The 12,162-nt window shown below is 29.4% G+C and overlaps 1 long non-coding RNA gene across 1 annotated transcript; it reads left to right on the top strand.

The window, feature by feature from the left end:
- The first annotated feature begins 38 nt into the window (after positions 1-38).
- On the top strand, positions 39-1,111 carry LOC121232148 (uncharacterized). Its single transcript, XR_005930367.1, has 2 exons — positions 39-234; positions 861-1,111. It is a non-coding gene; the product is annotated as an uncharacterized lncRNA (long non-coding RNA).
- The last annotated feature ends 11,051 nt before the right edge of the window (positions 1,112-12,162 follow it).

Raw genomic sequence — 12,162 nt, 5'->3', positions numbered from 1 at the left:
AGACCTTTACTGCTATAAACAGTGCCGCTTGGCTTTGTGAAGGATTTAAAACCCCCTTTCCTTCAAACATAACCTAATTTCAACCATTTTTTTAGAAGTAGTAGCAGCCATTAACCCCCAAATGATAGGGTTTCATTTGGCTAGCAGACGACGAGCCAATATTGGACTAATGGCCGACGACGTGCGGTCAACAACCCAACCTTTGCCTGTGAAGATTGCAATCATGGAGATCTGGTAAACCAATCCATCTCATTTCCCTTTTTTTTTAAAAAAAAACTTTAAATTGTGCTTTGCTTCTTTGAAAATAAAACAAAAAACAAAGAAGAAAAAAGTTGAGAAGAACATTCGACCCTCACCCAAATCTCTTCATTTCAGAGATCATTGGGTTTTCCTTGGTGTCGATCCATAAATTAAAAGAAATCTAGCAAACCAAAAATAGATCAGAAAAGAAAGAGGGAAAAAAACTAGAGATCACCTTTATACTGGATTTTTTTTTTGTTTATGTATGTATGCAGAAACGTATATTGTGCCCAGTGAGCATTCATCCCCTCCCTTTTATTCGTTTTTCATGTGATAGATAAATCAAAGAAAACAGAAACGAAATCGAAAGAAAAATGAGAATCAAATCACCTTGTGGAGACTTTTTGTTCAAGCTTTTCTGTATTGATTTTTTGTTTTTGTGTCTGTATTCATAAAAAGAAAGAAGCCCCCTTTACAATTGAAAATAGTGGGCTTTGTATCCGAAAAAGAAAAAAATAATAAAAAAATAAAAATCCATTTTTATTCTTCTCCATTTGCTGTTCTGTTGTCGTCCTTTTTGTTTGTCTCTACTGCTGTTGCTTTTTTTTTTGTTTTGCAAGTACGGGTGTGCTGGCGTGGCTGGTGGTGTACTGGAGCGTGCCAGGGCAGTGGAGGCTGAATGGTTGCGGCGCACAGAGAGAGCCCTAGGATTTCTGCTCTTGAAATGTTTCGGGCCTTTTGGGCTGATGTAATTTGGGTCTGGGTTTATCCGTTAATGGGTTTTAGGATATTTGATTTTGGGTTGTAATTAGACAGATAATGGACTGTTATAATTTTATTTATTTTTATTTTTGGTTTGTTTTTTTGTTTTTATATGGGTCGGGCAAATTTGGCCTACTACAGTAAGAACGTATCACATTCTTATTTAGTGTTATTTTGTTTTGAGGTAAAATGAGATGAAATTAATCATTTTTCAATATAAACCACTTAACGTATTATTTTCAACAATTACTTTACAATAGAGAATAGTTAAGGTCCGTATAATATAGATTAAATTATATTTATAATAAAATACAAGGTACATGGTATAAACTTTAAAATAGATCTGGTCGAATCAGAACTCAACTTAGCTCATATTTTAATATATAGAGCTTCTTTTTATTTTTCCTAAATTCATTTTTCAATATTAATATTTTTATTTAAAATTTTTCAAATATTAAAAATATATTCAAATTTAAATAAACAGATGGAATCTAGAATAAGTATATTCAAAACTTGACTAGGACAATTCCAACATTAATTTAATCTATACATTGAGAAATTAAGCCTTCCTACACGTTCAGTATCAAGAATTATGAATACTTCATATTTTCTTTTGAGGAACATTCAAACTAATTGCTTAATTTCAAGTCAAAAACTCATAGTTTATATAGTTTCTGAGAAATGTTGACATTGATGGGAGCTATAATTAAGAAAATAAAATTATAATTAATAAATTATTTTTCATAAAATAAAATATTAAAAAATAATAATTATATAATCTTAACTAATATTTAAAGACACAACTTAGCCAAACCCATTATCTTTTAACTTTTTGTGTTGATGAAGAGGTTTTATATCTTAACTTTTTATATTCAAAAATGAAATTTGTAGATGGAGTCTTAATTCGACTGTCATTGGTATTAATGTCAGTGTAAGAAGACGTAGGTTTTAATGCACTGAAATTCATTATCCTTCTATATAAGTGTTGAGGAGGGACCATGAGTAGTTATAGGCATTATTTCAAAAAGAACATATATGATAATAATCTATAATGAGATTAATGTTAAAAAATTAGTTATCTGTTATCAATCTATTGAATTAAAATAACAAAAATACTATTTTTCGAAACCATTTTTTTTGAAAAACAGGATATCGACTTTGATTTAAAAAATGAAAACGAACATGGGAGTCGCCACCGATCTTTATTAGATGTGATCGGATCACCTTTTGTAGCGACGTAAAAATTTTCGCTTTCGGTCGCTAATTGTGGCGATTTTATTGAAAACTTGAAAACTGAAGTTTGATTTTAAAATAAAGAGGGGAGTCACCACCGATCCTTTTTTATAGGTGTGATCGGACACCTAATAAATTTATTTTTTTTAACAAAAGGAAGGCCTAGTTTAGGTCTACGTCAAAGTCCAGAGAAAAAGTAGGGTTCGGGAGTCGGTTACGCGCGAGGAAGGTATTCGCACCCTCGCGACGCCCAAAATTGGTATCTTATAAACACGTGTTGTCTTGATTTTCAAAAATACGAGTTCAATATAAGATTAAATCGTGATCCGTTTGAAAAGACGAGAAATTTCAATTCTTTTGATTTTTGAGAAGGACATACCGTTTTAACACGAGTCGATTAATTTTCACCCAACATAGCGATGAAATCGATGGCTTAATGTTAAATCGGTACGTTGCCTTGATTATTGAAATTAATTAGAAAACAAGAATACGGTTTTCGAAGTAATGCAAAGCAAATTAATAAATAAAAAATAAATAAAAGACAAATCTAGAGGTACATTGAAGCGAATATAAATGTGACAATAATATTATAAACAATAAAGATATATATGATACTAGAATTAAATATGAAATGGAAATAATGAATGTAGATACATGATATTAAGAGTATGTATGTAAACTATATATAATGTTTGATAGTAAAAATATAACCAATAATGTTAAAATATATACATAATATATACATATATACATATGAAAAATGTGTGCACATGACGTATATGAAAAATATATACATAGTAATATAAAATAATAAGTGATAATAGTGAAAATAATGGGTATAATAATTATAATGATATACGAAAATAATACTATATATAAAATATGCATACAAGTATAATAAAATATGTCTTGATATTAATAACAAACATAGTAGGAATAAAATAAATGTAATAATGATATATACACAATATAGTATTTAAAAATATATACATAAGATGGTATAAAAACATGTACATGGAAATGTATAAGAAATATATATAATTAGTAATATTAAAAATATATACATAACATACATAAAACATGTACAATATATACATACCTTAGAAATGATAATAATAATAAAATACTACTTTGTACACTACACAAATATATACACACATATATATACATATATAAATAATAGTATTAGAAATATACAATATAATATTATAAATATACATATAATAGTATACAAAATATATAACTAATAATATTAAAATATATAATAATATATAAAAAATATAATATTGAAAACATATATATATAACATATATGAAGAATATATAATATAATATTTAAACATTTACATAATATATACATATTAGAAATAAATAACGACTAATAATAATAATAATATTAGAAATAATAATGAAATATATAAGAAGCAAATATAATATAATAGTAATATTAAAATAAAGTAATTAAAATAGTACTATATATAAACATATATACATACATATATAATATACATACACTAATATTAATAATAATAATAAAACTAGAAATAATAATTAGTAATAATAATACGTTAGAAAATAATTAATATGTTAATAAAAATAATAGTAATGAAAATAATACTAACAGTAATAATAAAGATAATAATAGAAATAAAATAATAGTAATAATATTAATAATATGTAAAAAAAGAAATGAAAATAAACGAAAAAAAGGACTAAATCGAACTAAGAACAGAATTTTGGGGCAAATTTAAAAAGAAATAAAGGGCAAAGAGCCAAAATGAACACGCGGTCAACTCTGGGGGACCAAAAATGCAATATTCCCTCCTCCTAAAACGCCACGCATGGCAGAGGACTAGATCACAAAGCGCGACAAATTTTGGGGCCTAATTAGGAAATATTAAAAACTCAATTGCGAAAAAATGAAAATGCGGAAGGGCCAATCGCGCAATTAGACCATCAAACAAAAAACACGCGGATCCTAGGGTAAGACGGGTCGGGTCAGATCGGGTTAGGCCAAAACGACGTCGTTTTGGGGCTTAAGTATAGCCCCCAAAACGACGTCGTTTTGGAGGGCTATAAATAGGCCCAATTTCAGAAAAAAATCATTTGTGAAGGGAAGAGAAAAAAAAAGAGAAAAGGAGAGAAGAAGAGAGAAGATGGATTCCAGCGTGGGGGGGCACCGGTCCGGTTGCCGGACCACCGTGCGTCACTGACGCCGGCCACCGCGCGGTAATTTTTTTTTTTGAAAATTTTCTTGTTTATGTTAATATGTTCTATATATATAGGTAAAAAAGGGTCTGAAAACGAAAATAAAAATAGAAAAAAAATAAAAATCACCTTAATGTTTGATGCCTGTGTTTTGATTACTGGATTAATGCTATTCTTGTATTTTCCTTGTATATTTTTTTTGAATCTGCTTGCATATTAGAATCCTTGGTATTGAGACAAAAAATCCCCCCTTTTGTTTTGATTTCTTCTCGGCTTTATAGCCGATTGCAATAGTAGAAAAATATTGTTTTTCTTTGTCATTCTCTATTTGTCTGCTTCTGTCTTGGTGCTTGCTTCACTTTGCAGGTGTCAGATGACCCTCAGAGGCGTGGTGGCGTGCGTGGTGGCTCCGCATGCGAGGGGCGTGGTGGCCGACATGGTGGCATGGAGAGCTGGGGCGCCAGGGTATGGGGCTGATGTCTGGTGTTAGAACAAGTGGAAGCCAAAAATGAGGCTAGGATTTCGGTTGTAAATGGGCTAGTTTAGGGTTTGTGAATTGGGTATGGGTAGTTTGGTTTTGGGCTTGCCGGGCCATTGTAAAAAAGGACTATTTATTTTGGTTTATTTGTAAATGGACTGGGCCAAAATTGGCCTATAACACCTTTGTTTTAATAAAATATTTTAGTTTACTAAAACGATATTTTTTTAGTCTACGAAACCTAAGAGAATGGGTTCGGGAGTCAGGTACGTGCGAGGAAGGGTTAGCACCCTCGTCAAGCCCATAATCGGTACCTAATCGATTAATTAACGTCTTAATGTCGAAACTTAAAAAGATTTTAAAATAAATTTTGAAATACGATCCCCTTTTATGAATATTTGGATAACTCGAAGTGGATATTAAGATTCTCTTGTTCCGGAGAAATACGATCCCCTTTTATGAATATTTTGATAACTCGAAGTGGATATTAAGATTCTCTTGTTCCGGAGAAATAAAATATCACATCCAGCACGTAGGACACGACATTTCAAACCTTCGATATCAAAATCATCTCATGATTTCCAAAACTCATGCATTGAAATTTTTTTAAAAAGGATATTTGGTTGTTCGGTCAAATGATAAATCAAAACCCAGCACGTAGGGCACGATTTCTCGAAATTTCCAAACGTGAAATATCGCCTTGTTTCAAATTTTTACAATCCGTTTTTATGAATATTCGTTTTACAAAAAATGCTTGAATGAATCGAAGCGAATGCTTAAGACCTTCTTTTCTCGAAGTAATAAAATGTCACATCCAGTACGTTAGGACACGACAGTTTAAACCCCCGAAAATAAGCTTGCCTTTTAATTTAAAAACGTATTTAAATTTTTTAAAAGGATATTCGGTTATTTAGATTAAACGAGAAAAATCGAAACCCAGTAAGTTAGGGCACGATTTTCTCGACTTTCCAAGAACGGAATATTGCCTTATTTTATTTAAAATTCATATTTTTGAAATTTGAAGGAATATTAGGTTATTTAGGTTAAACGAGAAAAATTGAAACCCAGTAAGTTAGGACACGTTTTCTCGAATTTCCAAAAAAAACGAAATATTGCCTTATTTTTAAAGAAACCCTTTTTTTAGGAATTTTGGCAAAAATTAGCGCAACATTTAAAATGATATACAGTATGCGATACAATGCTACAATGACAATAATAAAATTATGAAGATAGACACGATATTGGTAAACAAATCTCGATCAATGAGTAAAGCAATAAAACAAAGATACATGATGTAAAAATAGACAAGCATAAGGTAAAGTGTTCAAAAATGGATGGGACAATGAAACTATGTACATAAAAGAAGCAAATGATGAACAAAAGCATGAGTAAATATCAATAATAAGAAAACGTACGAATCAACAATTATTTATATAGAAAACATTAACCTTGCGAACTTTAATATGTATACATGAAGTATATAAAAAAAAGGGGAAATAAAGTATATATATATGTAATATTAAGTAGGAAATCTTTTAAAATATGAAAAATAATAAAATAGCAAAGACGAGATAAAAAATAAGAGTGATGATATATATATATATATAAAATGTGTTTAAAAAATAATATTAACTCGTTTAATATAATAATAAAAATAACTAATGTGTAAATACAAAAATAAAAACAATATAATAATAATAATAATAGTAGTAATACAATAGTAATAATGATAATAATGATAATAATGATAATAATAATAATATTGATCATCAAATCATAATATCAAAATAATAAACAAAGAAAGCAAAAAAGAATAATAATACTAATAATATAATAATAATAATAATAAGTAAAATGGAAAGTGCATGATAATAAAGTAAATAAACATCATGAAAATATTAAAAATGAATAGTCGCAGTAAAAAAACAAGAATAACATGTATATATGTATAAAATAAATAAGTAAATAAATAATATATATAAAATAAAAGTATAAAATAAACGAAATAAAAATGATGATAAAACAAAACTCTATAAATGCGGACAAAACAAATTTTAAAATAAAAAGTAAAATATGGGACAATAATAAATAAACATTAATAAAATAAAATAAATAATAAATAAAAAAATTTGAAGTCAAATAAATCAAGGATTAAGTCAGAATTGGAACCAAAATTTTAAGTCTAAATTATAATAAACAAATGAAAAATAAGGACTGATCCAAAACTAGAACAAAATTAAAGGGAATAAATTGAAAAATAATAATAAAAGAACAAAGGACCGAATGCGAACACGCAGAAAGGAGCAAGGATCAAAAAGGAGATTATTCCTAGACCCCCTCCCAAACGCAGCGTTTTAGGAACAAATGATTAGAGGATTAAAATAAAACAGAGTAAAATCGAACGACAAATTTGGAAAAAAAAAAGAAAAGTATAAAATTGAAATTGGCCGAAGAAGTCAAAAGGACTTGCAGCACAATTAGTCCCAAAAGCAAAAACACGCGGATCCCCAAGGTATTGGGTTGGGTCGCTTGCGGGTTAGATGAAACGGCGCCGTTTTGGGCATCAGATGCTTACTCCAAAACGACGTCGTATAGGGAGTATTATATAAGTTAAAAATCTGCCCAAAAAATCATTTTCCCTTTTACCTTTAAAAAAAACTTCAAAGCCCTTTCACAAAAGCTTTCAACTCTCTCACCCTCTAAACATCCGGCCAAGGTCCGGTCACCGGACCACCGTGGCTGCCGTCAGTCGTCGGCAACGGTACCGCCGTCCACGGTGGCCGGAGAATGTGAAAAGGTCCCTTTTTTTACCCCCTTTCAGATGGATTTGATGATGAAGCCCTCCTAGCCCAAAAATGTTTAAAAAAAAAGACTTTTGTCCTCTCCTTAGAACGGTTGTAACATCGGGGAGGAGCTCTTCCGACAACGAGAAGGTTTCTTTCTTTTCTTTTTTTCATATATGTATATAAATATAAAATAAGAGTAAAAACAATAAAAGCAAAATGAACAAGAACTTAAAACAAAAGTCGAAAATTTTGAAGCTTTTTTCTCTGTTTTTTATTTTTTTTTCCAAAAAAAAAATCCTCCATTACATTTTTTGTTCTTTGGCTATATAGTCGAATACAAGATTGTCTTGTTTTCTTCATTTTGTTGTCGTTTTCATGTTGTTTGCTAATGTTTTTTGTCTTCTTGTCCATTATTTTATTTTACTTGCGTGTTTTCTTCGTTTTGCAGGTGTCAAAGGCACGTGGAGGCAAGCCGAGCGACAGTGGCAAAGGCAAGGGTGGCGTGTGGCGCTGGTTAAGCTGAAGGAGGCTAGGGTTTTCCCTTTTTTCTTTTTTTTGGCTAAAAATTAATTAAGGTTGTGGGCTAGCTGGGCTTTAGGGTTTTTAGAATTTTGGGCTTGTTGGGCTTGGCAACTTTGGTTTAAATTTGTCGTGAATGGACCGGGACATTAGGATTATTTATTATGTTTATTTTTTATTTTATTTTGTAAATTAGGCCAGTCCAAATTTGGCTTATTACACTATTATTCATGACAAAATAATTACTTTTGAAAGAATTCAAGTTTTAATATTTTTTTTCTGAAAAATATAAATATATACGTTCAAAATTTTTAAATATCTATAATTAGTATAAAATTTAAACGTTATAAATTTTTTGTAAGCATGAAAGCTTAGGTTTGATCTTAAGGAATCCCATTTCCTTTTCTCAATTATTAAAATAAAAAAAAGGCTAATATTTGTACACTATCACAAGGGTGAATTTAGAAACTTTTGAGGGACTAGAATTTAATTATAAAATTTTTAGAGGTTAAAATATAATTTATCATATATTAGTTTATGATTCTATCATTTAAAAAAAAAGACTAAACATTTTTTTTTCATTTTGGCATAATGTTAAATTTAGCCCTTAACGTTTACAATTTTTTGTCAATGTTGCCCTTATTCTTTTTTTTAAGCTAAATTTGGCCTTCAACATTTTAAAAAGAGTCAAATTTGACAATCAACCTTTTGAAAAAGAGTTGAAATAATTTTTTTAACAAGAATACCAACTAAAATATTGACTTTTTAAACAATGCAACCTGCATGATAATTTACGTGTACTTCATACTATTTTTTTGAATTTTTATGAACTTTTTATATGTTTTAGAATTAAATTTTGATGTATTTTTTACTTTTTATAATTTTGAATGATTTTTTTACGTGACATATAAAACAAATAGTGTTATGTTATCATGATGTGCATATAAACTGACATGCAAGTTGCCATGCTAATAACATTAAAAATTAATGTTATAATCAAAATTTCCATTAAAAAGAGAGATCTGACTCTTTTTCAAAAAGAGAAGGTTAAATTTAGCTCAAAAAAAGAATATAAATTTAGCTCAAAAAAAGAATAAGGATCAAATTAATAAAAATATATAAACATTAAGAGCTAAATTTATCATTATGCCTTTCATTTTTTAAAGTCAAAGTGAAATTTTACCGTATATAAATTTATAATTTGATGATTCTTAAAAGGAGATAAATTGTAATTTATCATTACCCTTGACTGTCAATAAAATATTTTAATTCCACGTATCGTGTTTAAACTCTTAGCAAAATCATTAACCTTATTTAAACAACATATTTTTAAAAAATTATTTTGGAGTGAATCTTTGGATTTGGACCAAGATTAACATGTCCAAACAAAACCTTTTCAATAAATGGCACCAATATCTTTTCTATAAGATGTTAAGCAAGGTCAAAAACCCTAGCCAAAAAAAGCTACAATGTTGATGCGACTTCCTTGGCCTTTGATCTCCATTACCTGCATCGTTTTGCTTTTGTTATTGATCCCATCAGTTTTCAACTACAAGTCTCAGCGGAACAAATGGACCCTTATCTTGCATTTGGTCTTCGTTGTAGTGCCTTTGCTTTTGCTTATCATCCTCGTCCACTTCAAGCATGGCTTACCTTCGGTTAGCATTTATAAAAACAAGTTGAACTTTCTTCGTCGTGATGTTGGCCTGGTGATGCCGCCAGGCCTCCTGCTTGTGCTGCTCTTCTTTCTGATAATGGTTTATTGTTTAAGCCCTTCTTTAAATAGTACTAGTCTTTAATTTCTTCTTCTTTTTAGTTTTGGTATTGGAAAGGTAAAATTTGTTTCCTCTATAGTAGTAAAAGTATCATAGAAGTCTTGTATTAAAAGTTCAATTATATTTTGTCTTTTTTTACTCAAAAAATGTGTACATTAGTCCTTGTATGTTATATCGAATAGTAAATTTGATCTTTTTGTTAAATATTTCATCAATTTCTACTATTAAAAACTGATCCCTATACGCCAGAATAAAGTAGAAATAGATAAAAAATTTTAACAAAAAGAACTAGTTTACTATTTGATCTAATGTACAAGAATTAGTCTACCCGTTTTTTATTAAAAGGACAAAATAAAATCTGACTATTAATATAAAAGTCTTTATGGTACTTTCACCCGCTATGACTTAGCAATTAGTTATGGGATTGAAATAGAAACTTAAGTTGATGCAATAAAATGATCATTAAACATAAGAGAAGAGTGACAATCACTTGATTTACAATTACTTAAAACGCATAAAGACGATGGTCTTATTTAACGCATAAAAAAATATATAAATACAATTAATTATTTATAAATATAAATAAATTTAAGTAATTTGAGCTCATTTTTAACTGGTTTATGAAGTTAAAAAAAAAAACTTTTCTAATAATAATATTGGAATAACTCATTGATCTGTCCCTTTCTTTGAAGTTGTAGGAAATTTCGTTTGCATTAATTAGTCTAATTAGACTAATAACTGATTTTGGTTTACTTCTTCTCAATTCTTAATGTTATCTTCGAATTTAATATGGGATGCTATCATGCCCAGCTGTTTAATGGTATGTTTTGATTTGAATGCTTGCTTTGAATCAATTATATTAAGAGAATTATTCTTTTTGCGACTTTTTCAAATAAGTAGACTAAATATTTGGGTATGAGAAATTGATTTTTAAGTCTATGTTCAGAATTACAGTTGGACGGAACTTACACCTTCGAATTGCAAGTTTGGTAAGATTTGGATTTCATTAATTATAACATTCACCTTTTAATTAATTTCTTGTTTATCTTTAATTTTATTTCAAAAAATTCAAATTTTTTTTTATTGTCTAAACTTTGAGATTCTAAAAAAATTAGTTCTTTTGGGATTCGACCTGATACACTATTTCTACAGGTTAGTTTAGGGGAATTAGTATTTATTTTGAAAGGCTTTAACAACTCTATCAAATTTGGCGTCGTAGTCGAGGAGCTATTTTAGCTTCTCGTTGTTTTATTTATTTGTCTATTTTGTTTATGACTTGTTTTTCTCAGACTACTGGTCTACAGTATAATGCTGAAATCGAGAAGACAACGCATAAATTGAGAAAAGAAAGTAAAAAGAGAAAAAGTCATCTTAAAGAAGAAGCAGGGATAGATTTGATAATTGGTGGCATATCTATTTTTGAAGAAGTTGAAGTAATGATGGCAAATAGAACTCTCAAGGAGTTAGCCATACCAGATTTGAATCAACAACCTTTATGCATTACATTTCCAAAAATAGAAGGTGGTTTTGAATTAAAGTCCGACTTAATTCACTTACTGCCTTCTTTTTGTGGATGTGCAGGTGAAGATCCTTATAAGCACTTAAAAGATTTCCATGTTGTATGCTCCGAAATGAAACCACATGGTGTGACCAATGAGAAAATCAATCTTACAGCTTTTCCCTTTTCTTTAAAGGATCAAGCAAAAGATTGGCTATATTATCTACCCTCTGGATCAATAACAACGCAGAATGAGATGATGAGACTATTCTTGGAGAAATTCTTCCTTGCATCTAAAGCTACCAACATTAGGAAAGATATTTATGGCATAACATTGTTCATTGGAGAGACTTTGTATTAGTATTGGGAAAGGTTCAAACGATTGTGTGCCAATTTTCCCCATCATCAAAATTTAAACCAGCTTTTAATCCAATACTCCTATAAAGGGTTATTACAATGGATAGAAGTATGATTGATGTAGCAAATAGAGAAACTTTAGTGAATAAAAAACCTGAAGCAGCCAAGCAATTAATTTCAAACATGGTTAAAAACTCCCAACAATTTGGAACAAGGGCGAATGGAGCCATTAGACAAGTTAATGAGGTAAGTTTTAATACTCTCAAAAATCAAATTTCTAACTTAATTGTTTTGGTTCTTCAAATAG

This window comes from Gossypium hirsutum, chromosome A07, assembly GCF_007990345.1.
Source record: "Gossypium hirsutum isolate 1008001.06 chromosome A07, Gossypium_hirsutum_v2.1, whole genome shotgun sequence".
Taxonomy (NCBI): domain Eukaryota; kingdom Viridiplantae; phylum Streptophyta; class Magnoliopsida; order Malvales; family Malvaceae; genus Gossypium; species Gossypium hirsutum.
Note: the sequence above shows the minus strand (reverse complement) of the source record. Positions and strands in the feature narration are given on the sequence as shown.